At 40.2% G+C, this 17,627-nt stretch overlaps 1 protein-coding gene across 1 annotated transcript in view; it reads left to right on the top strand.

Annotated features, from left to right (window-relative positions):
* Positions 1–2,008: 2,008 nt before the first annotated feature.
* nrip1b (nuclear receptor interacting protein 1b) overlaps positions 2,009–17,627 on the top strand; it is a 38,902-nt gene continuing 23,283 nt past the window's right edge. The window contains exon 1 of the mRNA XM_007244747.4: positions 2,009–2,318. The gene's annotated coding sequence lies outside the window, so the exon portion shown is untranslated. The remainder of the gene's footprint in view (positions 2,319–17,627) is intronic.

The raw sequence follows: 17,627 nt of genomic DNA, 5'->3' as shown, positions 1-17,627 counted from the left end.
GCTGTGTTATAATTCTCCGAAAAAATACAAAATACAACTTTGAGCTGTGGGGTCAATGTACAGAATAGCTGTAAAATCCCAGAACCTCTTTACACCAGAAAAAAAGACACACATGCTCCTCTGTTCCGAGGTCAAAGGCTGAAGTTCCACGAACCACGGTTCTGTGAAAAGCTGCGGGGGCAAAGGTCAGCAGGCTCACTGGGGGAGGAATGAAAGGGAGGATATTGTATCTCCATTCATGTGGCATCCAGGGTCGGAGAGCAGAAATGAAGGGTCACCTAAGTTCAGGAGTCAACTCGACCAGATACCGTTCAGACTGCTGGTCCAGTGCTCCGCTCTGACCCCGTTTCAGAAACTGGAAAAGATCACAGAGCCGCAAAGTGTGTGTGTGTGTGTGTGTGTGTGTGTGTGTGTAACTCAATTATATTTAATAGTGTAGCAGGGAGGGCTGGACCGCTCTCGTCTGTGTGTGTTTGTGCATCATCAGTATTGAGGAAAGTGAGATCCATCCATTATTATTACAGTTACTTCTAAGGGTTCAGATGATCAGATGACTGATTTTAACTCAGCTGACTCTGAACATAACTCAGGTGACTCTGATATTACCTTGGATGACCCTGACGTTCACTCAGATGACTCTGATTTCAACTAAAGTGGCTCTGATATTAACTAAGATCACTGTAATATTAACTCAGATGACTCTTAAGTTACCTCAGATGACTCTTAAGCTAATTCAGGTGACTCTGATATTAACTACTATTAACTATTAACTGACCGGTTGCAACTCAGGTGGTTCTGAATTTAACCCAGATGACTCTGAAGTTAACTCAGTTAACTCTGTTATTAACTCAGTTGATTGTGATATTAACTCAGATAGCCCTAATATATATATAATTCAAGTGACTCTTAAGTTAACTCAGGTGACTCTGATATTAACTCAGGTCACTCACTCAGGTGGTTTTGAATTTAACCGAGATGACTCCTAAGTTAACTCAGGTGACTGATATTTCAGCTGACTTTGATATTAACTCAGTTGACTCTAAAGTTGACTCTGATTTTAACTTCTGAAATTAACTGATGTGACTATGAAATTAACTGATGTGACTATGAAATTAACTAAAGTAATTGATTTTATATTTTATAAAAGCCAAGATAGCAGGTAACTCTATAGTTAACTCAGGTGGCTGTTATATTAAATCAGGTGACTGTGATATTAACTCAAATGACTGTGATATTAACTCAGGTAACTCTAATATTAATTCAGGTGAATTGACTGTAATAACTCAGATTACACACATTAACTCAGCTGACTCTAACATTAAATCAGCTGACTCAGATAGTAACTCAACTAAGGTGACTCTTTAGGTTAACGCTAATCTTACGTGTTTATAGTGCCACATGACCACATGCACATTAAAGTAAGCTGGATTTAGGCACAAGACTGGTTCTATTTCATATTATATTGTGTAATGTAATGAGGAGGAAGAATGCCTTAGCATCCTATAATTAATCAGTAAATTTGAACTATCTAAAAAAAAGTGCTTTTTTGTTCCCAATCGAACTAGATCATGTTGATGATTACTCTGAATTTTTTTTTTCTTCAGACTGCATCTTCTACACCAGACAGGTTATCTAGGTGTGTAAGGTCGGTCAGGAGTGTGTCAGACTCAGTAAACTCATCTCCTGCACCTTTAAGGCTGCTGTCTGGGAGGAGTTGCACATTGCAGCGGTTTTTCTGTATCTCCACCTGCTTTCCGTAAAGTCCCGCCTCCCTTGCACTCTGATTGGCCAGCATTGCCTGCTTAAGCTATTCTCGGATTGGCTTAGAGTTGATACTCAACAAATGTGCGACCCGCTTGTGTGCTATGCAGCCAATCCTGGCGCAGGCGGGAACACTATTAGCCAATCAGTACGTAGAACGCGCGTTTTTCTCAGCCAATCGACAAACGCTGAGGGCGGGACTCGTATGAATACGGGTGGAGGAAAATGCGCACACAACGGTTTCTCCACAGCTAAGGGGATTCCGAGAGTGGCAAACGAGTTCAGTCTCAGCCGATAGAAGGGGCGCGGAGCCCGGCGAGCCTCGGACAGATACCCGGGGGTGCTGTTTATTCGTTTGGACTGTTGTTTCGGACTGACACATCGCTGTACCGCGCTGTACAGTTAAAGCGGGCTGTTCTAAAGGAAAGGACACTAAAGACTGGCGGTGAAAGACTTTACCGGAGGATTTTTCTGCCCGGGGCTGCGGGAGGAGCAGCAGCAGGAGCGGGTTACGGTCAGGCGGGTAGCGGCGGCGGCAGCAGCAGCAGCAGCTGCAGGTAAGCGTAGAAGAACGAGTAATTATATTTACTATTATTTTAACTCATTTTCTCGCCTTAATTCTTCTTTTATCGGTCTGAATGTGCCTGAAAATGTCGCTTAAAATAAACCAGGGACGCCACAGACGTTCATTTAGCTAGTTTCCATTTTGTATTAGTTAACCTAACCCCAACTGTATTTACATGCTGATGGTTTAGGGGTGGACGATAAGGCCCTAAAATAATATCGTGATATTTCTTGGCGTTTTAAAAGCGTTATTTTTTTGTCAATGATTCTAAGAATGTAATACTGAAACAAAGTAAATTGTATTTTACTTGAATCTATAACAGTTTCAAACGTTCAGAAGAAACACCAAAAATCTGTAAACAATAGAAACTTATCAAAAGTCTGATTTTGTAAGAATAATAACTAATTAACTTAACTAACTTAAAGTCTACCAAAATATTTAAGTGTAGAATATTTAGTCCATGCATCTAAATTGCAAACATATTCCCCCTAATACTTTACAATAAATACTTCAATAATCACATTATAGATTTCTTTTGTCAAAATATTACTGTGTCACTTTACATTGTGTACAATATGATCTGGTACACTCCTAGCTGGTATCAGTAGCTATGTGTTGCCTTTTTTGCTGTCCTTTTCACAATGTTTCTTCAATTTTTTTAATGCTACTTATGTGTCAAAGAGAGAAGAATATACAAAACTGACCAGTGCTGTCTGGCATTTCACTCTTTGAACTGTTAAAAAATATAACAAGCTAGACAGAGTAAGGATGAGCGATATGACGAGAAATAAAGTTCGCACGATACTCGATACACAGAATGTTATCATGCCATGATGTTTTTTTTTTCTACTTTTAATAAGGTGGAATACATAAAGATACATAAAGCCTCTTAAAATTAGACCCGTTGGGAAAACCATTTTTGACTTTTTGTCCCAGAAATAATTGCGATAAATAATATTTATAAACAGATTATGGCACTGCTATGATGATAACATAATTAATAATGCTAATAATCACAGTAGAGTACATAACATTGTGTCATATTGCCCAGCACTAGGTAAGCAACTGTATTTATTCAATTATCCATGTATTACCTAAACAGCTTTTCAATTTTTTTTGCCATTCTTAAGAGTGTGGTGATCAATAGGCGTCTAGTCCTAAATCTAACCTGCATTAGAATAAACAGATTGGCAATCTCGTTGGTTAGAAAGTCATGGTTCAAATTCCAGCCAGCCTTCATTAGTTCACGAGGAAGAACGAAACACACTGATGTCAAATGACAGCTATGGATTTTGGACTGTGCTGTGTTTATTGTTATCATGAGGTTTCCTGTGGCTTTGGTCAATAAGAAGAGACTGCAGAGGTCAGAGTCAAAAGGTTATGGGAGTCACTGAGCAGATGCCACAGTTGGGGCCTGCTACTGTTAGTTCAGGTGCTGGCTGAGGCTGTTTTTTGGTGAAGGGAAAGGGAGGAAGAAGAATAGCAAGTTCATGATACATTGTGCAATAAATAGACTTGTCAGAAAATAGAATTAGTGGGGGGGGGGGGGGGGGGTTGCTGCTTGAGTGAAGTTCATGGGGGTTTCCCTTAATGTAGATGTAGTGTGTTGACCAAGACATGTTTGGACCTGTTTTGCACTGAAATTACGATTCTAATCTTTATTTTATAAATATTTAATGGTGCTTAATTGTTTTATATACATATATATTTATTTTGTTAAATTGACTGTTTATTAAAAAGCAGTCTAGACTGGAGTTTATCTTGGGTCAAACTTTGGGTCAAGACCTACTGAATATTCTGATTGTTGATGTCTCCCAAGCAAGAGGTCATCTCAAGCTATGGGTGCATCCTACGATGATATGCTGGTGATATTGTGATAAACTGCACCACAGAGGTTTTTTTATAGTATATTATAAAGAATACAAATATTAGCCATAGCTTTAAAACCACCTGCCACATTTTGTATATAACTATGACTTGTTGACACGAACTCCACAAGACCTGTGAAGGTTTTTTAGCATTATGGCATTCAAGATATGCAAGTTGTGAGGTGGGGCCTCCATAGAGACCATTAGTTAGTCTTGGGTGCCAATGATTATGGCACCAGTTGTCCTTCCATTGGAAGACTTTTTGTAGGTACTGACTACTTTGTACTTGACACACCCTACAAGACCTGCCTTGAGGTTTTGGACATGGTCTGACCCAGTCAGACATCTAGCCTCATAATCTGACTGGCCTTGGTGTGTCAGTGTTTCAGGTTCTGTTAAAACAATATTTTTCTGTTTAACATATGGAACATTTGGAGGTTCTACAGTTTAAAACTTGGTGAAACCCCTTATGAAAATAAATACTGAAGACTACTTCAGAATCCCTGTTCAGTTTCTTTTAACCAGAAGATTGGTGGTATTAATTTAACCTGTCACCTGGTTATAGTGTTATGGCTGATGGCACTATGGTGTACAGTAATATGAAACTACATAGGTAATCAGAGTTTTGGAGAGGAAGAGTGAACATAGCAGCTGTGTATCTGTGTATCTAAAAACTTTGTGCTGAGAAAGTTTCTTTTGTGTACTCTACAGATATCTACCCAGCCCATCGCGAGCACTCATTCAGTAGTAGAGATCAGTCAACGTGCATGCAAATGTGCATGCAAATAAATTAGGCATAGTTTTAGAGCTTACTTTATTGAGTGCACCACTTAACCACTTCCACCTACGGGTTCCATGTGTGCCATGTGTTTTACATAGATATGTATATATAGAGAGAGATATAGAGGCCTGCTGTTAATAACCCACATTAGTTTGTAACACTAGCGATGCAAGGCCACTGATGAAAGCACAGGCCGCTAGTCTTTAACTGATGCTGCGTGATGTGAGCGTCGCTAGTGGACTTGTTTAAGTGCGAGAATGACTCATGCGTGGTGTTGATGGTTGCTCTGAAAATGAAAATGACCACATTGTCTTTTCCTTTATGCTTGGGAATAGTGTTGTGCTGTGCCATGCAGAGCTGTGAAAGAGAGAAACAATGCCAGGCAATTCCCACCTTCCCACTCTCCCACCGGCCTTGGCACCTCTTTTTCCTTTTTTCTTTCTTTTTTTTTTTTTTTTTAAACCTGCCTCAGATAAAACACAACTTAAGTGGATGTAGCTTACTGTATGTATCTACCGGGATTTGTAGTTGTACTAAGCTTACAGTAACTACAGGTTCAGGTTTAGTCATTATGGTACGGCGTTTAATCAGTATACATCAGCTGAGTCAGTCTGTACGTCGAAGTATGGATGGTATGGAGATCAACCAGTTTCTCGCAAAGAAAAAAAGGGCAAGTATTCCATTAATCTTTCCCCAACGCTAGAAATACAGCAAGGTAGCACATTAAAACCATTGGAGCAAAGATGAATGGTCAGGAGTGTGGCTGGTGAGATATGGGGTAGGGACTCCTCTGCTGAAAGCGCTTGTGCCGTTGCCTTGGCCCACTGGCAACACTTTTTCATTTATAGCAATGGATTGATTTTTGCTGATTGGTTTACAGTTAATAATTTATAGTTTGCTGAATGTGCATTCCAGTCCCAGGCAAAGATGCAGGTCAGATAAATTAGGCAGGCCACCCGCACCATCATCACCCATTTAAAAACAGCAGCTGTGAAATATCTGTGCCAGGCAGTGACATCCACCAGCGTTCCCAAAAGCGCCTCGGCCCTCGGGCTCTTTTGTTATTTAAGTTCACGCTTGGTATTTCTAGGTGGAAAGCACATAACTCAACATGTTCACTCATCTGTATTTTTCTAGAGTGTTATGTCTCAGCCTAAAGCACAATATTGGAATGCATTTTTAGAAGGATTTAGAGGTATACCATATTACAGAGCAATTGTTTGACCAGATAAATAAGTGGCTAAATGCTAAATGATGAGTTATATTTTTCAATAGAACTATCGCCTCTAGTAATGAACCTTTAAAAAACTTCTTGCATAAAACCAGAGCCTTAATGGTTCTTTAAAGAATAATAAACATGACGTTTCCAAGCATATAAGCCATATAGGCACTTGTGGTGTTCTTTAAGTTGGCATGGCTTCATAGAGAACTATTACCTTTACTAAGGAACCTTTAAAGACCCAAAGTGTTAAAGAGTGTAGAACACATCAGTAAAATATTTTGAAATTTAAATATGTTAAAAAAAGCACAAACAGTAAGTTTTCGATCATAAAAAAAAGTCTATAAAAACTATTTCAGCATTAAAACAGTCCTGTGCGTCCTCATGGTTCTAAAAAGAGCCATTGCCATAAGTGAAGAACCTGTTTTAAGGGTGTAGGTGTGAGGAATGTGACCCTGAAACCTCCAGCAGTTCCAAAGAGTTCAAAAGGTTAAGTCTTCTCATCATGGGTGTTACTTTGTTTTGACAAACCTATTTAGACACTTTCTAATTTGTTGTTTTATTTAGAAATCAAGGGTATTAAAAAGAGTAAATTCTGTTTTGTGGACTAATTGTCTAGAATTGAGAGCATTGCTGTCAGGGCTTGTGTTTGAATTCAGCCACAAAAATGAAAATGAGATCAGTGATCATGTTAAATGATCACAGCTCCACCACATCACCAACTCCTTAACACATCCCAGAAGTATTGGATGAAGCTCCAACCATCATTCCAGAGAACAGGGTTCCATCACTGCTCCGCAGCTCAATGCTGAAGGGCTTTATACTACTCTGTCTAGCCTGTGCCTTGTATTAGGCATAGTGCCAATAGGGCCATGTTTATCTGCTCCATGGAGTCTTGTTCTATTGATAGTACCTTTTTACAGGAAAGGACAGGTAAACATTAATTTGGCAGCTTTTGTAGTGTATTTCTTGAAATAGGCAAAGTTGCCTTGAATATATGATTTGAACATATACAAACCTATTGAAATAATCTAAAAAACCTTATAATATTCTTACAACAGTAATATTCCTACAGTAATGTAAAAAGTGTCAGAATTGACTATGTTTTGATTATAGGTACATGCATATTATTTGGCACTGCTTGATTAATGAATGTCACATTACTGTAGTTTTTTTGAGTTCTCTTAAACTTGTTCTACACTAAGAGGAACCAACAACAGCACTGTAAAAATACAAATTAAGGATAATCATGGCTATAAGGCTCATTAGTGGTTGGTGTGGCGCAGTGGATAAAACCACTACCTGCCAGGGAGCTCCCTACCACATTGCGTAGGAGACTGCGGTTCATTTCCTGTCTTGGGTGACTGAATGCTGCGCTACACCAACAAGAGTCCTTGGGCAAGACTCCTAATACTACATTGGCCCACTTCTGTAAAAGGAATATCCTTGTAAGTCGCTCTGGATAAGAGGGTCAGCTAAATGCTATAAATGTAAATGTAAATGTAAGGTAATTATCCATTAATTAATACAACTAAAGCCATACCATAGTTGATTACTGTAGACCATATTTCCCAGTACCAGATACCTCACATAAAACACACATTGCACACATCGTGTATTCCTGCTTATATAAAGTGCTATCCCTTCTGTGGAAAGGTCACTTGTGTAATACTTTTGGCCTCCGAAATGGAAAGATGCTGATTATGAGAAACATGATATCTGCTACTTTAGTAGCATATAATTCAATTTAATACATTTACTGTCAGAGTAGGTCTGTGAGTACCATATATAGCCTAGGTGGTGTCCTCTGCTCTTGGGAAGTGTTGGAGAGCAGGGAGGGGGTGGCTGGGGTCACTGAGTTTGATTAAAATGCTCAATCTGTTTCTGCAGTGTTTTGCAAAGCCATTGACTGTGCCTGATTTGAAACAGGTTATACTGAGTCAGAGCGAGAAAGAGAGAGAGAGGGAGAAAAGAGCGAGAGAGGGTCTGGCTAAGTGAAATGCCAGTCATTCCTAGTGAGTCCAAGAGTTGCGAAGGTTAGTGCCTTGTCTGTGTAAGCTGAAGGATTGATGCATGAGCCTGTCTACTGAGGAATTCAAAGTCCAAGGCCATCGCGGCGCTAGCCTATTACTGGGACTGTCCTTCACGACTTCTCAGCGAGCCTGTCCTTTTGGGAACCTTCAAAGCCGAGGCAAGGACACAGCGTCTGGCGCAGTAAGCTGTGGCGGGAGAGATTTACAGAGTGACCTGACTTAAACGCAGGTGTCTGACTCTGCACACATACGGGCCCGGGACAGGGCTGGAGGGGGGCGGAGGGGAAAGATCCAGACTTAATTACGTCAGCCCCTCTTTAAAAGCTTTTCTTACAGATTGCATTTTTGAAGTCGACGCAATTAGCTAAAGAGGAATTTACGGAATTGATGAATGAAAGATGGATATATAGGCTCGGGAGTTTGCCAAATAAGAGTCAGACGTAATTCCACATGTTGTGGAATTGTGTCTGGAATATTTATGACTTAAACAGGGGGGGGTTTCAGTGGCAATATGAAGTGGCAAGGAGCATATAGACCCAACATGAAACGTCATAAAACTTTCCTACCTATCGCTCTTCCTACTGTTTATCACCCTATTTTTTGAAAGTTAACAAATTTGACAAGTTAAACTCAACAACTGACCAAATACACTGTACTTGCAAAAGTCAGGTATGTCATGATAGCACAATAAAACACAATAAATTTGTCTGGACAGTATATTGTCACAGATACAATTGTGATAAACAATATTATTGTTATATTAAGGCCATTTTGTGCCAATAATGTGATAGCATATTATTGCACATACTCATTTTTAAGAAACATTGAACATTCAATGACTAGGAATAGTAAGACAATGGAATTGGAATGTTTTTGTAAATGCACTACATAAATGAATCATGAATACTGGATTTTTTTGTGTTCATGTACTCTCCTTACTGAGAAAAAATATTCTGCTGTTACACTATTATAGCGTAGAAAAAAAAACAGCTTGTTAACCATCTGCAGAAGTGCATTGCCATTATGCCATTATATGGGTTGCTCTGTAGGTGCTCCAAAGCAGCCTAAGGTCACCATGCCCAATGCTAGGTGTTTATATTGGTATATATTGTTATACCAACCCCCTTAGACAAACTGGGGTGCAAGAACCAATCATGCAACATCAGCACCTGTCCTCAGCAATGTTTTCCTAAGTGTTCTCTTGGATGTTACTGTTGCAAACAAAAAACGAGCTCTTTTTAAACACACTAGATTTCAGACAAGACCTTGGATGAGCAGGTGTCCACACTTCTACATGACCTTTGGCCATATAGCGCTGAAGTGGCCATATGCTTCCCCTTTCTTTTGACCTCAGTTTCCTTCACATTGTGGAGGAGTTCACAGAGGAAAATCATGAAATCCCAGCTCATATATCACAGCCGTTCACACCCTTAGAGTCATTAGTGGACAGTGACCCGTTCCACGCTTGGGTCTTGCTTTTTGTCACTTCTCCAATTAAGTTAACGGTCTCGTCAGAGTGCAGCCCTTCACCGTTTTTCTCTGCAGGGCCGGAGCCGGAAAAGCTCGGCTGTTCTCGAGAGCTGCTTTAAGCCTTTCCAGGCGCAAAATGGCACATGAAAAAGCTGCGAGGGGATGAAGTCGTCTCACTTCCTGAAGCTGAGTGACACCGAGCACCCGCTGCTGGAGCACAAAAGCCTTCACTCTGGGGTTAAAATGAACTGTGCTGTTGCTGGGCAACAAGAGACACCTCTCCGGTGCGGAGATGGCGGAGAGTAGATTTCTGTCCCTAGGACACAGTCGGCGCTGAGGCGTTGATGAAGTCCCACCGCATAGCCCAGCTTTCCGCATGCTGTTTTTATGCCTGAAGTGGCTACAGACACTGGTGAATTCAAACAGACTAGAGGAGATGCAGGGTTTTGCTATCAGGCTGCTGCTATAAGGCTGCTGAGGTATTGGCATGTTGATTTAAATGAGAAAGCAGAACAGAAAAGAACTACAGTGCTTAGCACCTTTTGTGGCTGTGATTGTTGTGGCTGGCCGTGCTGTGTGATGTTTTGTGTAGCCAGAATCAATGGAGGGCGATACATACTATATACAGTATATATATTGAGATATTCGAGACATTGCCATGATAGGATATATCATGTTTCACGATATTTATGTTTTCTGAGATTTGATGCATTGTAACAGACAGAATAATTATGATTAATTACATAGGATACACCAGTATAAATGGCCGCTTTTCTACTGCAAGGCAAGGCAGGTTACTTAGGCTGTGCCAGAGTGGTCACGATTTTTTTTTTCATTAGCTGTGTTGCTAAATCAAGACCAAGAATTGAAGTGTGTCATAATAATATATAATAATAATGCCAGCAAGTTAATGGCTTGATAAGCCTTGTCCCACTAAGCTACCACAACTTTAGCACACCTGCTATTTTCATGTTCATGCTACATGGCTACCACAGTGTTAGCACACCAACTTATGGCTGATTTACTTGGTTGTATTGTTATTTTTATTTGTTTTACTGCATATTTCTCTGTAATTGGCATCCAGGTAGATATGTTGTAGATTGATTTGTTTATGAATCTGTATCTGCATTAGAATCTGCAGATTGGGCATGTTATGATAACAATTTATTGGACATATATTTTATTAGATATATTATCCCAGAGATGAATGGGATAAACAGTATTATTGTCATTATAGTACAATGTTATTCCACTGATATATTAAAAACACTGTACTCCATAATAATGCAGTTACACATTTTTTTTAAGTGAAATTACGTTTTAGATCATTAAGAATTTTCTGATTCATAGAATATATAAATAATAAATGAAACAAAACCAGTGCTTTTTAAGAAAGTCAGCATACTGGATTATTCACATAATGGGTTTTCCTCGATAAGTAATATTGTTAAGGCCATCTCCATATTTTATACGATACATCGATAATCTAATTATCACCAAAGGCCAACTGCAGACGCGCAGTACAAGTGAAATATTACACGTCAGCACGATTTGTTCAGAAAAGCATCCTGTGGTATAATTTATCAGCAACCCTCACTGGAACATTGTATCACTGCTCTGCGTGCTGTAGTCCTCAGCCTTGCCCTGCTTCTACTGTCCCTGCATCCCAATTAGCTGCAAGCTCTCGGACGAGATGAGTTAGAGCCCTGGCCCGCGCGCTGCTCCTCCAGCAGTTTGGGAGATGTCCTTGGGCACCGTGGGAAGATAGATGCCCCCGGCCTAGTAGAGAGCCACTTCATGCTTCTAGAAGGCGAGCCGGTGGAAGAGAGCAGGCATTAAGACGATCCTGACCTTGACCTCCTTGTTAAAGAAGCTTTTAAATAACACTCCAAAACAAGATTCAATCATGTGACCTCCCTCCCTTTACAAAGAGGCCCTGCTTGACTAAGTGCACTCTGAGGGTTTGTGTAACATGCTCGTCTGAAACGGGGGTGAGGGAGTTTTTTTTTCTTTTTTTGCAGTATGCTGGTGATAATGCAGTATCACATCGATATCAAATCATCTAGGTCATATAGGTGATGAGGATCACTGTAAATTAAACTAAATGCCATGCTGGAACTGCAATACATTATCTTAAAAACATGTATCTCCAAAGTTGTGAAGAAGGCAAACATTTTCTTTAAACATTTTCATGGAAGTTAATGTACAAAATGAGCTTTCTATTGCTGTTTTTGCTTCATATCCAAGTACCTTTTTGTTGAAAATTGACTGTTATAAAACCATACTTTGTGTAGATAAAATGTGCTGCTACTTAATACGTTTTAGTAACAGGTATAATTTAAATTATAATTTAGTATTGAATTCTGTAGTCATTTACTTAGTTTGTAACAACTTTTTAAAAATATTATAATCCAGTATGACTGACGAAAATTAGCACAGGGTTAAATCTCTTTTAAAAATTAATATTTTTAACGTCTTTGGTCTTGGGTGTGGTTCAGAAGCTCCAGAGCGCCCAAAATACCGACAGTGGTGGGTGTGAAGATGATCAAATATGCACTAAATTAGTCATGTCATTGATTTCATTGATCACTTAGTTTCATGACTTTTAAACTTTCATGCGTTGTTTTAACATCATACTATATGTCAAAGCTAATTTAAACATCATAGGTCTATTTTTTTTAAATGTATTTCTGAGCAATATTGACTTGTTTTAAGTTTAGAGTGAAATTTTGAGTCAAAACTTTGTCGCTGTCCAATGTATCTCCAAAAGAGAGGTAAAACCATCAAAATTTTTAATCAAAGTCTGTAATGTAAAAAGAGTTTATTTCAGGTTATTTTACAGTATTTCTATTGGTGCATTCATCAAGAAATTTTGGGTGTAAGGGACAGTTTGTTTAAGTCTGTTTAAATTACATAGTAAACTAAAAACTGACAAAAGTGGAGATTTTTTTTATTGGACTGCAACACTATGAGATAATATAAGGTGTTTTTAATTTTACCAATATTTTTGTAAGTTAATTTACGTGGATTATAATAAACCTTAAGCATGCCATCTCTATTTTATAATTCTTAAATGATAATAATAATAATAATAATAATAATAATAATAATAATAATAGAATAAGGGTAGGTGGCATGCATTTACAATTAACTGTACATTAAAATAACAAGATACTGTGCTTCTGTGGACCATTTCTGTTGGTCATTACCTGTGGAAAGTCCACACTATATGTGCAACAAAAGCTGACATTCCTAGATGGCTTTTAAAAATGAGGTTATTATATGACAGAGATGACATGAAACTAGCTTAGCTGCTTATTTTGCGGTTCCATTTCTCCATTAGAACTGGTTGTGTCACATGCAGCAGCTGTATCGAAATGACTCTGCTGAAGAGCAGCTGAAATAGGCTGTATCACTGAGGTAATTTCTTGCCACTTCATGACTGTTTCTAGAGACCGGGGCCGTTTGAAATATTGGGCACACTCATCTTGAGATTGGAATGCCTGAATCAGTCTCTGGGGGAGCCGAGAGCGCTGGCGCTGATATGAGGCTGCATGCTGAAATGTGCTACTGCTCCACTTGTGTAACTGTGTTTACATGTCTGAGTCACAGAGGCCAGACGACTCCGATTTAGCAGAGCCTTCCTCTAAGCCACCTGCCCTTCCATTCAGGGCTGACCTTCATGCTTATAGGGAGATGGGGCCTGACCTAAATACATTTAAATGGGTTTAATAAGGTCAATGAGCAGTTTGATTTGACAGCTTATTAATGCCTTTCAGAGGTGTTTGGTGAGGAGGTGAATGTTCACCTGAGCCTCGGCAGACCTGGCTGACCTGGAATGCAGGAGTTCTAAAGGGCAAACTTAGTCGAACAAGATGGTTTTATATGGTGTTTTTATTTTTGTTAAATTATTACATTAGTATGAATATTCATGAAGAATGGAACTAAAGAAAAAGCTCCAAAACGAGTCTAATTTATTTGCTTTATTTATTTTCAAACACACAGATTCATACTTGTATCAAAATATTATGACCATTATGATTATATATACAGCTCTGAAACTAATTAAGAGACCACTTCAGTTTCTGGATCCGTTTCTCTAGTTTTCTAACATTTCTCCCAAATTCCAAATAAAAATATTGTCACTTAGAGAGCATTTGTTTGCAGAAAATGAGAAGTGGCTGAAATAACAAAAAAAGATGCAGAGCTTTCAGAGCTCAAATGATGCAAAGAAAACAAGTTCATATTCATAAAGTTTTTCCAATATTTGGTGGAATGACCCTGGTTTTTAATCACAGTTTTCATACATCTTAGCATCATGTTCTCCTCCACCAGCCTTACACACTGCTTTTGGAACTTTATGACACTCCTGGTGCAGAAATTCAAGCAGTATAGCTTGGTTTGATGGATGTGATCATCCATCTTCCTCTTGATTATATTCCAGAGGTTTTCAATTTGATAAAATTAAAGAAACTCATCATTTTAAGTGGTCTCTTATTTTTTTTCCAGAAATGTATATATGCATTTTTTTTATCTTTTTATTTTTGATAACGTCACAAAAACATTGAATTGAAAATGGACTGATTTGTCCTTTAGTCTTAATCTACCAACTGATATGAAACTCTAACAGTGCATTATATTAGAATATGCTCTTTTAAAAAAGGTAAAAACTAAATTTCAAAACTAAATCTGTTGCTGAATAGTTTAAAAATTCAGTTTCTTCAAGTTGTTTAGTTGTATATTTATTTTTAATAGATATAAAAGATGGTTTTATAGAGGTGAGTGTGTTTTATTGTAATTCTATTTTGTCATCTTTTTGCGCTTTTGTTTTTCCAGAGGGTGCAGTTATGGGTCACGCTTGTCTGTTGTGGGTGGAATGTCAGATAAAGGTTAATGCACCACTTTTTTTTCCACCTCTCAGTCAGACGTGTGCACCTGTTTTGCACACTAACCACTCTGAAACATTTCTGCCTTGTGAAGTTGTGAAGCTATATTCTCACACAGTCCAGACGGTGCTGTACGTGGTGCGCGTTGGTTCGTATGAGCGTTATGCATTATGCATGTCGGAGAAAGACGGGCACATTGATGTTTTTGTTGATGGTGCAACCAGGATCAATATATCTGACCGTTTGTCTGTTTGTGTTGCCTGGAAACATATTCTCACATTACAAGGATCACACGGAGGATCCTCGCAGGGGCGAGAGTGCAGGCTCCCATTATCAGCCAGCACCGCTGTCCACACAGCCGGATCTAGAGGTGGCTGTTGATCGGCCCGTAAAGCTCTGGGGATTTGGAAGGCAGTGCCTGTGTAAACCATAAGTTAATGAGTAAAGTGCTATGTGTGTATGGATGGAGGTGGGAGGGGGACTTGGGCTCAAGATGTTCTTACAAGAAGGGTCTCAATGCAGGGCTTTGAGGGATGGCATCCTCTCTTTTCTGATGGAGCTTTTCATATACATTGGTGTCTGAGGTTTTGCGCTAATATTGCAGAAATTGTTGGCTACTGGCTTCATCTAATACTGCTACAATGGTTTAAGCTAAATTAATTTTTTATAATCAGGTACAAGAAATGTCCTCATTGTAAACTATACTGCGGCCTGACACTACCCTCCCCAGAAATGTAGCTATGCGTTGGGCAACAGGGACAACAGCAGCAGCTGTGATTGGTTAGCTGAGGCTTATGTTCCCACCCACACCATTCCGCCTTCAGAGTTTTAACTACAGAGCAAAGCAGAGACGCAGACACTCAGATGCAAAAGTATAAACGCTTGCAGCTGCGTAGGGCGCTCGCACAGGCTACACCATAGAAAATGGAATAAATTGGCCTTTAGTTCCCAAAAAGTGCTTGTGTCTGCAGGCAACGTTCTACTTCCACTGTATGTTTTTAAAAAGGTGCTAATCACACAGTTGTAGGAATTGTTGAAATCTTCAGCTTTAATATCATTAAACTGTCACAGTATTTGAGTGTTTGAATGAAGAAGAATCCAGTAGCCAGGATGGCTGAGTTTGGCTGCAGGCGCTATTTAATTAAGGCGTGAGCTGCTTCCACGCAAGCTGCCTGATAAGGGCTTCATACATCTCTGATCCAAGCAGAGCTTGCTCTCAGAGCACTGGGGTTAATGAAGGTAGACTCTCTCTCTCTTGCTCTCTTGCTGTCTTTCTCCTAGTCTCCCCTATATTCCAACTCTCTGTTGTCTTTTTTTCCCCACCTCCCTTTCTACCCCTTTCTCTCTTTCTGTCTTTCCTTTCATCCCTCCCTTTCTGTCTTTCTCTCTTGGAGGTGCCTGATCAGACTCTGCGGCGCTCTTCACATGCACTCTTGGAAAAAAGAGAGAGAGAGAGAGAGAGAGGGAGAGAGAGAGAGAGAAAAGTGGGTCATGGCGACCTATTTTTCTCACAGTTCATGGAGGCAGAGGGTGGCAAGGCTGTCGTCAGTCAGATGGGGAGCAGGGCTTGATAGGGAGGCAGGGCCTTGTCTCCAGACGCAGCGACACAGAAGTGGGTCAGCGGCAAAGGCTACATCTTGTAAACGGCTTGTCGTATTGTGGAGGAAGCTGCAAATGAACCATAGATTATATACCCCGGGCTGTGCACGGAGGTCCCTCACTTTTCCCAGGCTCTTCTCACAGTCACACAGGCCCTGCAGAATTTCCTCCTGAAGAAATACTTCCTCCTTTCAGCTCTACACACACACGCTTAACCCTGAAGAATCAGTTGAGTCTCCATGAAAACCGATTCCAAATCCAGCCGTCCTTCAGGTGGAGTATGCATATTTTTACAGCAGGGGAACAATAAAAGAATCCTTCAACTCGTAAAAAAATGCTTTTAGATCTTTGAATGCCTTTTTTTGATGCTCTTTCACACCTTGATGTAATCAAGACTGAATTATGCTTTTGAATTTCAGCCCTGCAGTGAAAGTTGCACGGTCAAGTTTCGGAATGCGCCGTTTTCCCATGCACAATTTGTCAAAATCAGACGAGGTTCCCTTGCAGTTTTGTGGCCTAGCTTTGAGCCTTGCCAAACACCCTTCACCCCGATAGTCACATCCAGGCTCAGGGCCGAAGCAGGACACAGACACAGGCTTGCCAGGAATTACACAGACTCTAAGAGCTGGACTCTGGACTTGAGAGCTTTATCCTTGGTACTGCGGCTCTTTATGACATCTTGCCATGTTTGATCGGCCACAATCCCTCTGAGCCTCCGAGTTTCTCCATGACTGCAGAGTGGTAGGAATTCAAGAGGGAGCAAATGGGACTTTGACCCTGATCTGTGTGCTTTTAATGTTTGAGTTGGGTTGAAGTGTGATTCTCTGGCCAGGCTGCTGCAGCACCCACAAGTGCTCTGACTAATGGAACCCAAATTGGCAAGGTCCTGTAGCCTTCGCTGAAAGTGTGCTATATTTACCCAGGTGTGCAGGTCCTCAGATGCAATGGTACATAACACATATGCCTGAAGTAGGGTTATAGGCCAAATATTAGCATCGTGTATTTTTTTATTTTAATGGGACTGAACCCAACAGGTTTGTATTTCTTGTTATTATTAGCCTGTTGGCACCTGGCCTAGGCATGAGGTTGTTCTGTGACAGCAACGTCCTTAGGCAGGTCGTGCCAGAGCGTTGGGTTGTGTGCAGTTGGTGCAACACACAGGCAGTAATCTGATGAAGTCTGGCTGGAGGTGAGGAGGCCTGCAGCCGGTTCAGAACTGGCTCTGGCCGTTCATCGGGCCGGCAGCGAGGAATAGAACAGATGGTTTCCAGCAGGACCACAGATGACATGTGATAGCATTACAGTGAGGAAAGGTCAGCCGATAGTGCTGGCTGCACGGACGCTGGGCCAGCGAAATCTCCCGCAAAGGACGAGCTCTGTGTTGAGCTCTGTGTTGTCCCGTTCCTGCATCCCGCTCTGAGATTGAGATATTTGTCCATTCGCAG

The sequence above is a fragment of the Astyanax mexicanus genome, chromosome 20 (genome assembly GCF_023375975.1).
Source record: "Astyanax mexicanus isolate ESR-SI-001 chromosome 20, AstMex3_surface, whole genome shotgun sequence".
NCBI classification, from domain to species: Eukaryota; Metazoa; Chordata; class Actinopteri; order Characiformes; family Acestrorhamphidae; genus Astyanax; species Astyanax mexicanus.
This window is presented reverse-complemented; position numbering and strand designations above follow the sequence as displayed.